Source organism: Marmota monax, unplaced genomic scaffold, assembly GCF_021218885.2.
Source record: "Marmota monax isolate L192 unplaced genomic scaffold, Marmota_monax_Labrador192_F-V1.1 WCK01_AAM20220418_F8-fsc00024, whole genome shotgun sequence".
Classification (NCBI taxonomy): Eukaryota; Metazoa; Chordata; class Mammalia; order Rodentia; family Sciuridae; genus Marmota; species Marmota monax.
Window position 1 is genome coordinate 24206932 of NW_026695224.1, and position 13036 is coordinate 24219967.

The 13036-nt window shown below is 40.7% G+C and overlaps 1 protein-coding gene across 1 annotated transcript in view; it reads left to right on the plus strand.

Annotated features, from left to right (window-relative positions):
• The first annotated feature begins 6879 nt into the window (after positions 1–6879).
• Hydin (HYDIN axonemal central pair apparatus protein) overlaps positions 6880–13036 on the plus strand; it is a 398809-nt gene continuing 392652 nt past the window's right edge. The window contains exon 1 of the mRNA XM_058575799.1: positions 6880–7250. The gene's annotated coding sequence lies outside the window, so the exon portion shown is untranslated. The remainder of the gene's footprint in view (positions 7251–13036) is intronic.

The following is a 13036-nucleotide window of genomic DNA, read 5'->3' on the forward strand; positions in this document are numbered from 1 at the left end:
ATATGACTTAAGAAATTTATCGATGCCTTCACTATCTTCTAATTTATTGGAGTATAAGGATTCAAAATAATTTTTGATTATCTTCTGTATATCTGAAGTGTCTGTTGTGATATTGCCTTTTTCATCCCGTATGCTAGTAATTTGAGTTCTCTCTCTTCTTCTCTTCGATAGCTTGGCTAAGGGTCTGTTGATTTTGTTTATTTTTTCAAAGAACCAACTTTTAGTTTTGTCAATTTTTTCAATTGTTTCTTTTGTTTCGATTTCATTAATTTCATCTCTGATTTTAATTATTTCTTGCCTTCTACTTCTTTTGCTGTTGTTTTGCTCTTCTTTTTCAAGGATTTTGAGATGAAGTATGAGATCATTTATTTGTTGGTTTTTTCTTTTTTTAAGGAATGAACTCCAAGCAATGAATTTTCCTCTTAGAACTGCTTTCAATGTGTCCCATAGATTCTGATATGTTGTGTCTGTGTTTTCATTAATCTCTAAGAATTTTTTAATTTCCTCCTTGATGTCTTCTATAACCCATTGATCATTCAGTAACCTATTGTTCATTCTCCAAGTGATGTATGCTTTTTCCTTCCTTCTTTTATCGTTGATTTTCAGTTCCATTCCATTATGATCAGATAGGATGCATGGTATTATCTCTACTCCGTTATATTGTCTAAGAGTTGCCCTGTGACATAATATATGATCTATTTTTGAGAAGGATCCATGTGCTGCTGAGAAATAAGTGTAACTGCTTGATGTTGGGTGGTATATTCTATATATGTCAATTAAGTCTAGGTTATTAATTGTGTTATTGAGTTCTATAGTTTCCTTATTCAACTTTTGTTTGGAAGATCTGTCCAGTGGCGAGAGAGGTGTGTTGAAGTCTCCCATGATTATTGTATGGTGGTCTATTAGACTCTTGAACTTGAGAAGAGTTTGTTTGATGAACATAGCTGCACCATTGTTTGGGGCATATATATTTATGATTGTTATGTCTTGTTGGTGTATGGTTCCCTTAAGCAGTATGTAGTGTCCCTCTTTATCCCTTTTGATTAACTTTGGCTTGAAATCTATTTTATTTGATATGAGTATGGACACTCCTGCTTGTTTCCGAAGTCCATATGAGTGATATGATTTTTCCCAACCTTTCACCTTCAGCCTATGTATGTCTTTTCCTATCAAATGTGTCTCCTGTAGGCAGCATATTGTTGGGTCTTGTTTTGTGATCCATTCTACTAGCCTGTGTCTCTTAATTGGTGAGTTTAAGCCATTAACATTTAGGGTTATTATTGAGATATGGGTTGTTCTTCCAGCCATATTTGTTTATTTATGTTACTAAACATGGTTTGTTTTCCTCTTTGATTATTTTTCCCCCCTTTACTGTCCTACCTCCCACTGTTGGTTTTCATTGTTATTTTCCATTTCCTCTTCCTGTAATGTTTTGCCAAGGATGTTTTGAAGAGATGGTTTTCTAGCTGCAAATTCTTTTAACTTTTGTTTATCGTGGAAGGTTTTAATTTCATCTTCCATCCTGAAGCTTAATTTCGCTGGATACACAATTCTTGGTTGGAACCCATTTTCTTTCAGTGTTTGAAGTACGTTATTCCAGGATCTTCTAGCTTTCAGAGTCTGTGTTGAAAGATCAGCTGTTATCCTGATTGGCTTACCCCTAAATGTGATCTGCTTCCTTTCTCTTGTAGCTTTTAAAATTCTCTCCTTATTCTGTATGTTGGGCATCTTCATTATAATGTGTCTAGGTGTGGGTCTCTTATGATTTTGCACATTCGGCGTCCTGTAGGCTTCTAGGATTTGGGATTCTGTCTCGTTCTTCAAGTCTGGGAAGTTTTCTCGTATTATTTCATTGAATAGATTGCTCATTCCTTTGGTTTGAAACTCTGTCCCTTCCTGTATCCCAATGACTCTTAAATTTGGTCTCTTGATGTTATCCCATATTTCTTGGATGTTCTGCTCATGGTTTCTTAACAGTCTTGCTGAGCTGTCTATGTTCTTTAAAGTTGAAATACTTTATCTTCATTGTCTGATGTTCTATCTTCTAAGTGTTCTACTCTGCTGGTAGTATTCTCAATTGAGTTTTTAAGTTGGTTTATTGCTTCCTGCATTTCTAGGATTTCTGTTTGTTTGTTTTTTTATAACCTCTATCTACCTGTATAGTTGATCTTTTGCTTCTTGGATTTGTTTATGTAATTCATTGTTGAAGTGATCTTTCATTGTCTGATTTTGCTGTCTGATGTCTTCCTTGAGACTCCAGATCATCTGAAGCATGTATATCCTGAATTCTTTATCTGACGTTCCATCTGCTGCAGCTATTACCTCTTCTAACGTTGAGTTGACCTGCATTGCTTGTGGTCCTTTCTTTCCTTGTCTCTTCATACTGTTCGCGTTTCTTTCTGCTTGGTGAAACTGTTGCGCTATTGAATTTTCCCCCTATATATTTATATTGGTCTTGTATAGTTGCAAAGTCTCCCTCGCAGGCGCGGGCGGCGGCTCTGCCCCTCCTCCAATTGGGGCAATGTGCCTACCACGCCGGCAGGCCACTGGGCCTGCTCTGCTGGTCGGTAGCAGGTCCGCCTACCTTGCAGGCGCGGGTGGCGGCTCTGTCCCTCTGCGGGCCGCTAGGCTTGTTCTGTCGGTGGTCGCAGTTCTGCCTACTTTGCAGGCGCAGGCAGCGGCACTGCCCCTCTGCAGGCCTCTGGGGCTGTTCTGCCAGTGGGTCGCAGGTCTGCCTACCTTGCAGGCGTGGGGGGGGGCAGCTCTACCCTTCCTCAGGCCACTGGGCCTGTTCTGTCTGTCGGTTGCAGGTCTGGCCTGTTCTGTTGGTGGTCACAGTTCCTTTTACCTTGCAGGCGCGGGGGGAGGGGGCGGCTCTGCCTCTCAGCAGGCTGCTGCGCCTGTTCTGCCGTGGGTCGCAGGCCCGCCTACCTTGCAGGAGTGGTTGGCAGCTCTGCCCCTCCGCGGGCCACTGGGCCTTTTCTGTCGGTGGTCACGGTTCCGACTACCTGGAAGGTGCGGGGGGTGGGGGGCGGCTCTGCCCCTCAGCAGGCTGCTGGGCCTGTTCTGTGGGTGGTCACAGTTCCGTCTACCTTGCCGGCGCAGGGGGAGGGGGCGGCTCTGCCTCTCAGCAGGCCGCTGCTCCTCTTCTGCCGGTGGGACGCAGGCCCACCTTCCTTGCAGGAGTGATTGGAAGCTCTGCCCCTCCGCGGGCCACTGGGCCTTTTCTGTCGGTGGTCACAGTTCCCTCCTCTGAATTTTTCAAGATCCAAAAATTGGTTACAGGTTTTGGAAAAGAAATATAAATAATGAACATGGATCTTTTTTTGTGTGTGTGCAAAGAAAAGGAGGAAGAAAGGAAAGGGGGAAGGGGAGAGAAAAAGAAGGGAAGAAAATTACTGATTACCAGAATTGTGCCAAATGGACACAGAAACAGTGTGGAAATCAAGAGGAAAAAGTCACAACAATTGATTGAAGCACATCAAATATAAAAGTATCTGATATATAATTTCACCATTGGAAATTTCTGTGGCTTCAACTGTTATTCTGAAAATTAATAGCGATTCAGAAGCAAGCTGTTCTTCTCTTTCCTATATAAACTATATAGCAGATGAAGAAAGTTATTCTTTTTATTGTATTTTTTCTTATTTTGAAACAACCTCAAACTTATTGAATGTATCAGGTATAGCAACAGAAACTATATCGCCCCTCCTCTTGAGCCATTGAGAATAAGTTTCCAATCTGAGGTCCCATTGACCTCTATAGACTTTAATGTTAATTTCCTACAAATAAGGAGACTCTCTTAGATAGCCTCAGCAACCATCAAAATTAGGAAATTAACATGGATACTCCAGTTTTACTAATAAATAACATCCTTTATAGTGAAAGGATATTGTTTAGAATTATGTATTTCATTTAGTTAATGTCACAGAACTGAGCTGAGGCCTTTTGCTTCTTATTGTCAAGTGGAACATCATTTCGATGAATCTCATGATGTTCACTTTGATCACTTGATTAAGGTGGTGTCTGCCAGCCTTCTTCATTGTGAAGTTACTTTTTTCTCTTTGTAATTAGTATATCATGAGGAGTTGTTTGAAAATATTCGAATATCCTATTCCTCATCAAACATTCATTTATATCAGTTGGATTCATGGATTCTCATTTTATTCAATGAATTATATATAAACTACTACTATAATTATTTATTTTGGTGCTCAAATTTCTCTGAGCTTCAAAACCTGGGAGCCCTATCAGTCTGGCTTCTGAGTCCATTTGGCATATCCATCTTTTTTTTTGAGTACTTCCTTGCTTTCTGGCTCAATGTTTCAAACACATCTGGTACTCTTCTTTCCCCAACACCTTTTCTTTAAATTTTAAATTTCTTTTTAAATATTTTTTTAGTTGTCAATAGATCCTTATTTTAATTAAGTAATTTATTTATTTATATGTGGTGCTGAGGATTGAACCCAGGGCTCACATGCCAAGCAACTCCAGCCCCTTATCCTGACTCTTGCATAAGCCATTTCTTCAAGGATCCCTGGTTCCTTTTAGTGGAAAAGAGGATTTGGAAATCAAACATGTTTTACCACCATTGGAGTATTATTGTTCCTAGCCCTTTGATGCTCTCAAAGGATAGAAGTAGAGAAAATATGTATGTGTGTGTGTGTCTGCCTATGTATATGTGTAATGCAATATGTGGATCTTATTTGTATTCTGGTTCAAATGAACCAATTATGAAAACACACTTTGAGATAATTGGGAAAAATTGATATGAACTGAGGATTAGATGACATCAAGGACTTGTTAATTTTGTTATGTGTAATAAAGACATTACAGTTATATTTTAGAAACTCCTTTCTGAGAGAGGCAATTGACATATTTATAAATGAATTCTGTCTGCCTAATTTGAAATGAGACTCAAGGTTGGTATCTGGAATGCCAGTTGCCTGCATGCAGTGTTTAGAGCTCATTTAATCCAAAAGCTGCCTTGTTAAGGTTAGCTTCTATCATAAGCCCCCTTTTATAAGACACAAAGATTTTTTTTTTATCACATTTGGAGCATATTTGTCTCCTGACCTTCAGTTTGGTGCCTGGTATACATCTTACCCCAAAGGTAGATCTGATAATTGGGACATTGTAATGTATTCTTGCCATTGGCTCAGTTCATGTGACATCAAAGGGTTATTTAGAACCAAATGCAAAACCTATCCTTCATGGTCCTGTCTATGAACTGCTGCTGGTGTGACTAGAGAAGTTGATACAGACATAAGGCAACCTGTCCCTGACTGGGTAGGGGCCTGGGCCTGCAGTCTCTACAGCTGTTCCCTCCTGGGGCAGACATAGTTCATTGGTGCTTGTTAATATCCTGAGCAGATGCATGGCAAGCTATTTAGTGCAAAATAATCCATCAGTTAATCCCTTTGTTATTGGTCTTTCAGATGCTTTTCTTTGATTGATGCTATAAAGGGATTGGAAAATGGCATGGCACTTGTTACAAAGATCTCTTAACATTATGGCTGTCCTGCCTATCCCTCCAGGGAGCCACAGGAAGCTCCAGAATCCAGAGAAGAGTGACAACATTCGGAGTTGGTGAGACAAATAGTCTGCTGATTACACACAGTTCCTTTAACATCGGCAGTGACTTCGTTTCCCACTCCAGGAAACATACCAGAATGCCAGTGAGGCTAACGTCATGTCCTCTAACTATAAAGAAAAGTAAAATGATTTGAAACCTTCAAAACTTGGAACATTGCTAACAAACCAGTGTCAGGATATCATGGTTCAGAGCTGTTGCTCTAGTGGAATACTTTTAATAAAGAAAAGAAGTGAAAAACAGTATCTGTACACTTCCACGGAATTGTCCAGAGGCTGACTCTTTCCTGACTCTTGCCAAAGCTGAAAAATCCCCTGGAAATCTTCAGCTTTGCACTTAATTACCACCTCCTTTGGCTGTTTCTCTTTTGCTGCTTTTCTCTCTTTCCCCTGTGATTCCTTTCTTGTTGCCAAACACACTTTCTCTTCCAGACACCATCTGCTTTCAGAACATATTTGCATTTTCTTTTTCCTTCCCAAAGTGGCCCTTCTTTGGGGGCTATGTTTCCCCTCACCAGGCTGCTGCTAAGTTACTCCCTGGATTGGTAGGAAGGCAGCCATGGCTTGCAGAATCAAAATAGAGCTGGAACTCAACAGAGACATCTTTCTGAACTTTGATGTATCCTTTGTGTTCTGGTGCATCTGCTCCCTTAAGAACCTCGGAGCCCAGGGATTGGTGTGTAACTGGCCTTTAAAATATCTTTTGTTTGTTATTAAACTTCAGAGAATTCCAAAGTGTATATAAGAGAAACTGATTATCATTCTCCAACACCAATTGCATTCCCCAGAGGTAAGTGAATTCTGCAGCCACACATAGTGACCTGGTGACTACACTCATCAGTGTGGAGTATATTATTCTTATCTTTTTGCTATACCTGTATAAAAATATGTTTATGAATATATAGAAAATTTTAGATAAATTGAATATAAACACACACACACACACACACACACAGTCTGCACCTTGTTTATTATTTAAAGTGAATATCCTGGGCAACAGGACGTCAGTAGGCACACGTTTTATCATTACATTTAGTAACTGGTGGTCCACAGTATGAATGCACCACATGGTTTATTTACCTAATCTGTTACTGGTATATATTACCAATATTTAACATATTTATCTTTTTACTTGTGGGAAGGTTGAAACTGCTGCTTCAAAGGGTATGGTGAGTACATTTTAAACATTGATAGATACTGTGCTAAACTTTATACCTAATAACTAATAGAAACACATGTTTTCTTCCTGCAATTATCATAGAGTATAATGAGATAGAAATGATAATTATGTATAAAGTATTTTATGAAGTATTTTTATTCAACCCACTTAACACTCATAGGTATTCTGTAAGGCAGTGTTATGATCTGAATGTTTGTGCACCCCATTCATATCTGGAGATCCTCAGCCCCAGTGTGATGGTATTAAAAAGTGAAACTTGGAGGGAGGTGAGCAGTGATTAGTCTACGAGGATGAAGCTGTCATAAACTCAACTATGCCTTTATAAAAGGGACTCCAGAGAGCTTCCTTGCTCCAGTTCTGTGAGGATACAATGAGAAAATGGACATCTGTGAACCAGGATGTGTGGGTCCCCACCAGACACTGAATCTGCTGGAGCTTGATCTTCGACTTCCTAGTCTGCATACTGTGGGAAGTAAATGTATGTACCCAGTCCATCGCATTTTTATTTTAACAGCCCAAATAAGCTCAGATAGAGAGGCCGTGTTATCTCTAATACAGATGGAGAAAACTTAGCCTCTTTGAGATTAAATGATCTGTCCAGAGTAACACAGCTTGGAAATGGCACAGCTCAGCCCCCGTCCCTCTTCTGTCTCTGAGTCTGAATTTTTTTGTCCTGTATCTACCACCTCCTCTTGAAGGTGTGCCAAGCCTGCTTCTGTGACAGAGTGATTGAACGTAGGTAGGGGAGGGAACGTTAGCCAGCCAGCTAGCATAGCACTCCTATGGTTATACAGATGATTCTCTCTCTGCTGTCACTCCCCTCGTCATCTCATCTTTACACACCAGCTGTGTGCAGTGACCCCAAACATGTCCCATTGAGAAGACACTCCTTAATATACTGTATACTCAACTGTTGACCTTTTCCCCTAATCCTGTTCTACCTACAACTTTCATCATCTTAGTTGGTTTCTATATCTTCTTAGTTCTTCAGGTCCAATTCTCAGTTCCTTTCTCTCTCATAACCCTCACTCACAGGGAAGATGCCCAAGCCCATATTGCCAATTTCTCCCTAGTGAGGAATTAAAATCTGAGCACATCATGCTCTGAAACACACCTAGATTATACTGCCTTATTCTAAACCTGTTAGCTTGAAAATGTAATTCTGACCTGATCCTTGGAGTGTGTACTCTAATTTAGTAAGGACTGAATGTTTAGAGATGACATCATATTCTTTCCCCCCACTGTGCTGGGGATTGAACTCAGGGCCTTGTGCATGCTTCACAAGTGCTCTACCATTGAGCTAGACCCCCAGCCCATGATCTTTTTTTTTGTTGTTGTTGTTGTTTTGTTTTTTGGACACAACACCTTTACTTTATTCATGTATTTTTATGTGGTGGTGAGGACTGAACCCAGTGCCACACATGTGCTAGGTGAGTGCTGTGCTGCTGAGCCACAACCCCAGCGCGCCATGATCACATTCTTAATACATTTGAAAATTTAATAAATATGAAAATTTATTTTTTCTAAGATATAAAAAAAGTTTGAGATAAATTTATTGAAAACATAATTCAATTCTAGCTGAGGTCAGTGGATCCAGATTCATGATCCAAGTCTTCTTTAGATAGTTCTCCCATGTGACAAGCAAACGGAGGTGGGTTAGGCATCTCAGAGGGAGCCTCTTGATCTGGTGCTTACTCTCTCCCTCTTCAAGGCCCAGGATCAGATTGTGTGTCTTCCAGTGCACAGGCTTCTGAGCTTGGGGGTTTATGTAGCAATTGGCAATGTTGTGGTTTTTCCTCAGTGTGCAAAGGAAAGCAAATTTCAAGTAAACCATGGTGAAAAGCTGAAATTCTTGATGAAGAGGGGGGTTTAACCTGTCAGGAAGCACATAACATTTTAGCATTTGCTTGGGTATGTCTGTGTCTGTGTGTTTGTTTGTGTACGGGAAGCTGAATCGTGTATGTGCTATTTTAATTATAATTTGTATGTCACCTGGGAACTTGCTGGTCCTAGGTAATTTGGGTAAATGTAACTGAAACTCTCCATTGCACAGCCTGGCTGGGGTTTGCCTGGGACAGGGGTTTCCTGAGATGCAAGACTTTGAATACTAACACTGGAAGGTCCAGGACAAGCCATGACAAGTTGATCACCTTGAATTATAGCTGAGTCTAGAGCTCTCAACCACAATTTTTGCTAAATCCAAGAAGCTTGTTTTTTTTCTTTCCCATCTTTTGTATCTCCTGTATTCAGGCATTCTCAGTTCTACTCCAGGAAGACCTGCCTTCAAAGCTTAGATCCATCACAGGTTTTTGGTTTTGTTTTGCCAAAGATGTATTTACATTATGCATTTAATAAGCAGCTTTCTCAAACTCTTAAGGGGTTGCATATTGCAGTGAACAGCCTTTAACCAGCTATTCAGCTTTTAGCACATCCTCACCTGCATTTCTTTCCCCTTCCTTCAATCTCTGTTGCAATAGGCACAATTGTTTCCAAGTCTTATCCAGAGTATTTGTACCCCTCCATGTCCCTGAGGGCAGGGGTCCCATGTGAATATACCAAGAAATTTTCTCAATAGAGTTAGATCTCATCTAAGAATTTCTAACCCAGCTACTTAGAGAATAAAATTATGTCTGTTACATTACATAATGAAAACTATTTTTTTATAAACACAGATGGATACAAATGTTTGACCTGGTTAAGTAATTATTAAACTGCTTCCTTTCCTTCCTTTCCCAAGAAAACCTGTAAGATGCAACTCCAGCCCCAACTATACAATGCCATTTTTTTTCCTCCCCCTGGAGCTAACCTGTAAGAGCCAAACTGGGGTGGAGGGTAGAGCTTAACTGTCTTCTTATTTTGGGGACATCATGGAATTTTCCTCAGAGCTCTGTGGCTTGATGCATTAACAACCCCCTCAGGATACTGGCTTTGCAAGGGGAATGGTGTGTGCATCTTAAAAAAACAAGCAATGCATCTTTCCTAACGGAAGGCATTAAAGATTCAAGTTGGACTCGGACCAGAGGCCGTAATAATGAGAAAATTGTCAAAGCCATTCATCAGGAACAAACCACAGGGAGATGGGGTCAAATGGACGAGACTTAGCGTGATTTAGTACCAGAGTCTAGAGTCTCTGGGAAGTGACACATCTGAGCAGGGGTGGAAACCTGTTTGCGGTGAAGGTCAGAAGTCTCACTTGACTTTCAGTCCCTCTTAATCAGCATGTCTGGACTGTGGGAGACAGAAGCCATGCTATCTATAGGGAAGGTGGCCAAGGGAAGAAGTGGGCTTGGAGAAAAGTACATGTGGAGAGTCTAAAATTTTAGGACTTGGGGTGTAGTTCAATGGTAGAATGCTTTTTAGCATGCTCAAACCTGGGTTTGAACCTAAGCACCACAAAAAATATAAAATCTTGAAAACTCCAAGAATTCTCTGCCTGTGTCCCTACTTGAAAATCATATTTCAGTGACCAGAGAATAATAATGATGATGGCTAACACTTTTTGGAGTGCTTATTACATGCCAGACATTATGTTTAGTACATGTATGGAAAGGTGCTCAACTTTGTTAGACACCAGGGAAATGGAAATGGAAAGCACACTATGATAGTGCTTCTTAGACACTAGAATGGCTAAAAGGAGAACATCAGAAAATACCCAGGACTGGTAAAGATGTGGAGCAACTGAATCCTCCTACACTGCTAGTAGGGGTTTCAATTGGAGCAACCATTTTGGTTAACAGTTATCTATTAAAGTTTTCCCAGAAATTCCACTTGACCCAGAAAATGTGTATATATGTGTTCGCCAAAAGAGATAAGAATTTTTCATAGCAGCACTCTTTGTAATAGCTCCAAATGGAAAAAACCCAACTTTCTATAAACAGTAGAATGGATAAATAAATCATAGTGTATTTGTAACATTGGCTATTATCCAGCATCAAGAATGAATGGACTCCAACTATGGGCAACCCTATTGATAAATCTCATTCACTCCTCACAGTAACCCTCTGAGATAGTTTCTGTTATTACTTCCATTTTACTAATGAGGAAACCAAGCCTAAAGAGGATAAGTTACTTCCCCCAAACCATAAAACAAGGAAGCTCTGAAGCTGGGATTCAAACCTTGACAGTTGAGTTCCAGCACTTGACCACTATGGGTCCCTGTTCCTAACCTCTAGTCATAGGAACAACAGTGTTTGGGGGTGATGTTGTTTTGCTATGATTAAAACTCCCAGAGGCACAGGGTGGAGGCGGTGAAGAAGGCCAGCAAGACAGGCCTACTGGCTAACTTTGATTCCCATGTGCATGTTAACATTACATAAAGTATAATGTTTAATCATCACAGAAGCCCTTTGCAATAGCTACTGTCATTATGCCTGTTTTTACAAATGGGGAAACAGAGAGGCAAAGTCACTTTACCTCCTGTATTATGTGGAGCTAGAATTCAGTCAGTTCTGGGTGCTCCAGAGTCTGTGCCCTTCACCTGCCTCTTCTCCATGCCAACCAAACAAAGCAGCAAAGCCACAGAAGAACTGCTCCTGGTTGCAGAGCCTGCATTCATTTAGTTATGTACCTTGTCAAGAGCAATGAAACTTCAAGACCAAATCCCCTGGGTTTCATGTGGCCAATTGGCTTCTGAGCAAACTATCTGCCATAAGTTGTCTTCACCATTTTCAAAGGAAGAGGGAGCCTATGTGTCCATGGCCTTGACACATCTTCCTGGAAACAAAAAAAGGATAATTAATCAGTAGTATCTGCAGCTTCTCAATTTCAATGTCAGAAACTATGTCACGTTGCTCCCAGAGAGGCTGTGAGCATAGTCTCCTTATAGCAGCTGGAATTGAGTGGACTTGTACTGGGGGAAGAGAGAAAGAGTGTGTGTGTGTGTGTCTGTGTCCTAGTAGATGGTGGATGTGCATGTGGAATTCCCAGTGAGCTCTGAAATGGGCATAAACCAGGACATTAAGGCTGTCTCAGGACAGGAGGCCTCGGCTCTGCCATCCTTTGGCTGCTGTTGCTTCCTGCATTGCTAAGGGCAGAGGACCATGGAAATCCAGTGTTTTGGGTATGAATGTTTTGGTAGAGGAATGAGAAGGTGGGAGACTTGGGGCAGTGCTTAATATTCCCTCATGATTATAGAGCTTCATCATCTACAGCCTGAACCATTACAGCAGCCTCTACCAGCTCCAGCCCTTCTCCTCTTCCATGGACCTTTCTTACAGGTCCCAGGGAATAAGTTCTTGCCTGATCCTCTGGCTGCCAATGCCCCAAGAGCATGGTGCTGCTGAATGTTGCCATATTTTTGCAATTGTTAAATCATCTGCCTGGAGAATCTCTTTCCCACTTAACCGTGGCAAGAAATTACTTATCTTCCATTGGCCAGTTCAAAAAGCTCTTGGCTTGGTGCTACCCTCTCTGACCACCTCCCTAATTGATTGTTCCCTTTCCACTGCTCCCCAAACACTTTTATTCTGTTTTACACTTAATATCCCTGTTGTTACAATGTAATTATTTGCCATTCTGTTTTCAGAGTAGACTGCAAGCTCCTTTATGGGTAGGAGCTGTGACACATTCATTTTCATGTCCCTTGTGTCTAGCCATGCCCAGTCTGTTCAGGTGTTGAGTAAATGTTTTGGGGATGAAATGCAAGAAGCACAGAGGTCTGAGCTCACAGTGTTTTTGCAGTCTCGATATAGTCATTGAAAAGATCATGCTGCCCTTGGGCCAGCCTTCTCTTCCATTGTCCCTTTACTGTCTCACCGATATGTGCCCCTTCTCTGCATCAACATCGGCACCAGAAACTTTAGCTTTTGAGGGTAGGCAATGAGACGCTTTTCTACATATCAGCTTTCTCCTCCAGAAAGGTGGTGGAGAGGAGATGGCATTATCAGTGATGTGCTCTAAGATACAATGGAGTAATTCTGGGGAGGGAACAACAGCTTATTTGTTCTCTGTGCCCTGGTACTTGATCAGTCAGTACATATTAAAAACTTTAGTAAGCAAACTTTTAAAAAACAAGCTTAATTTTTCTGAATAGTTTTAGTTTGCAGAGAAATTGAACAGATAGTACAGAGTTCCCTCTTCCTCTATCTCTACTCCTACCATTTCTCCAATTACTACCATCTTACTTTACTGTGGTACCTTTGTGGTAATTAATGAAACAATATTGATACATTAGTATGCAATTAGTATTAATTAGTATCAATACAATACAATTGTATTAGTATACAATTTCCTTGCTTTTACACAATGTGCATCCTTTTCTATCCT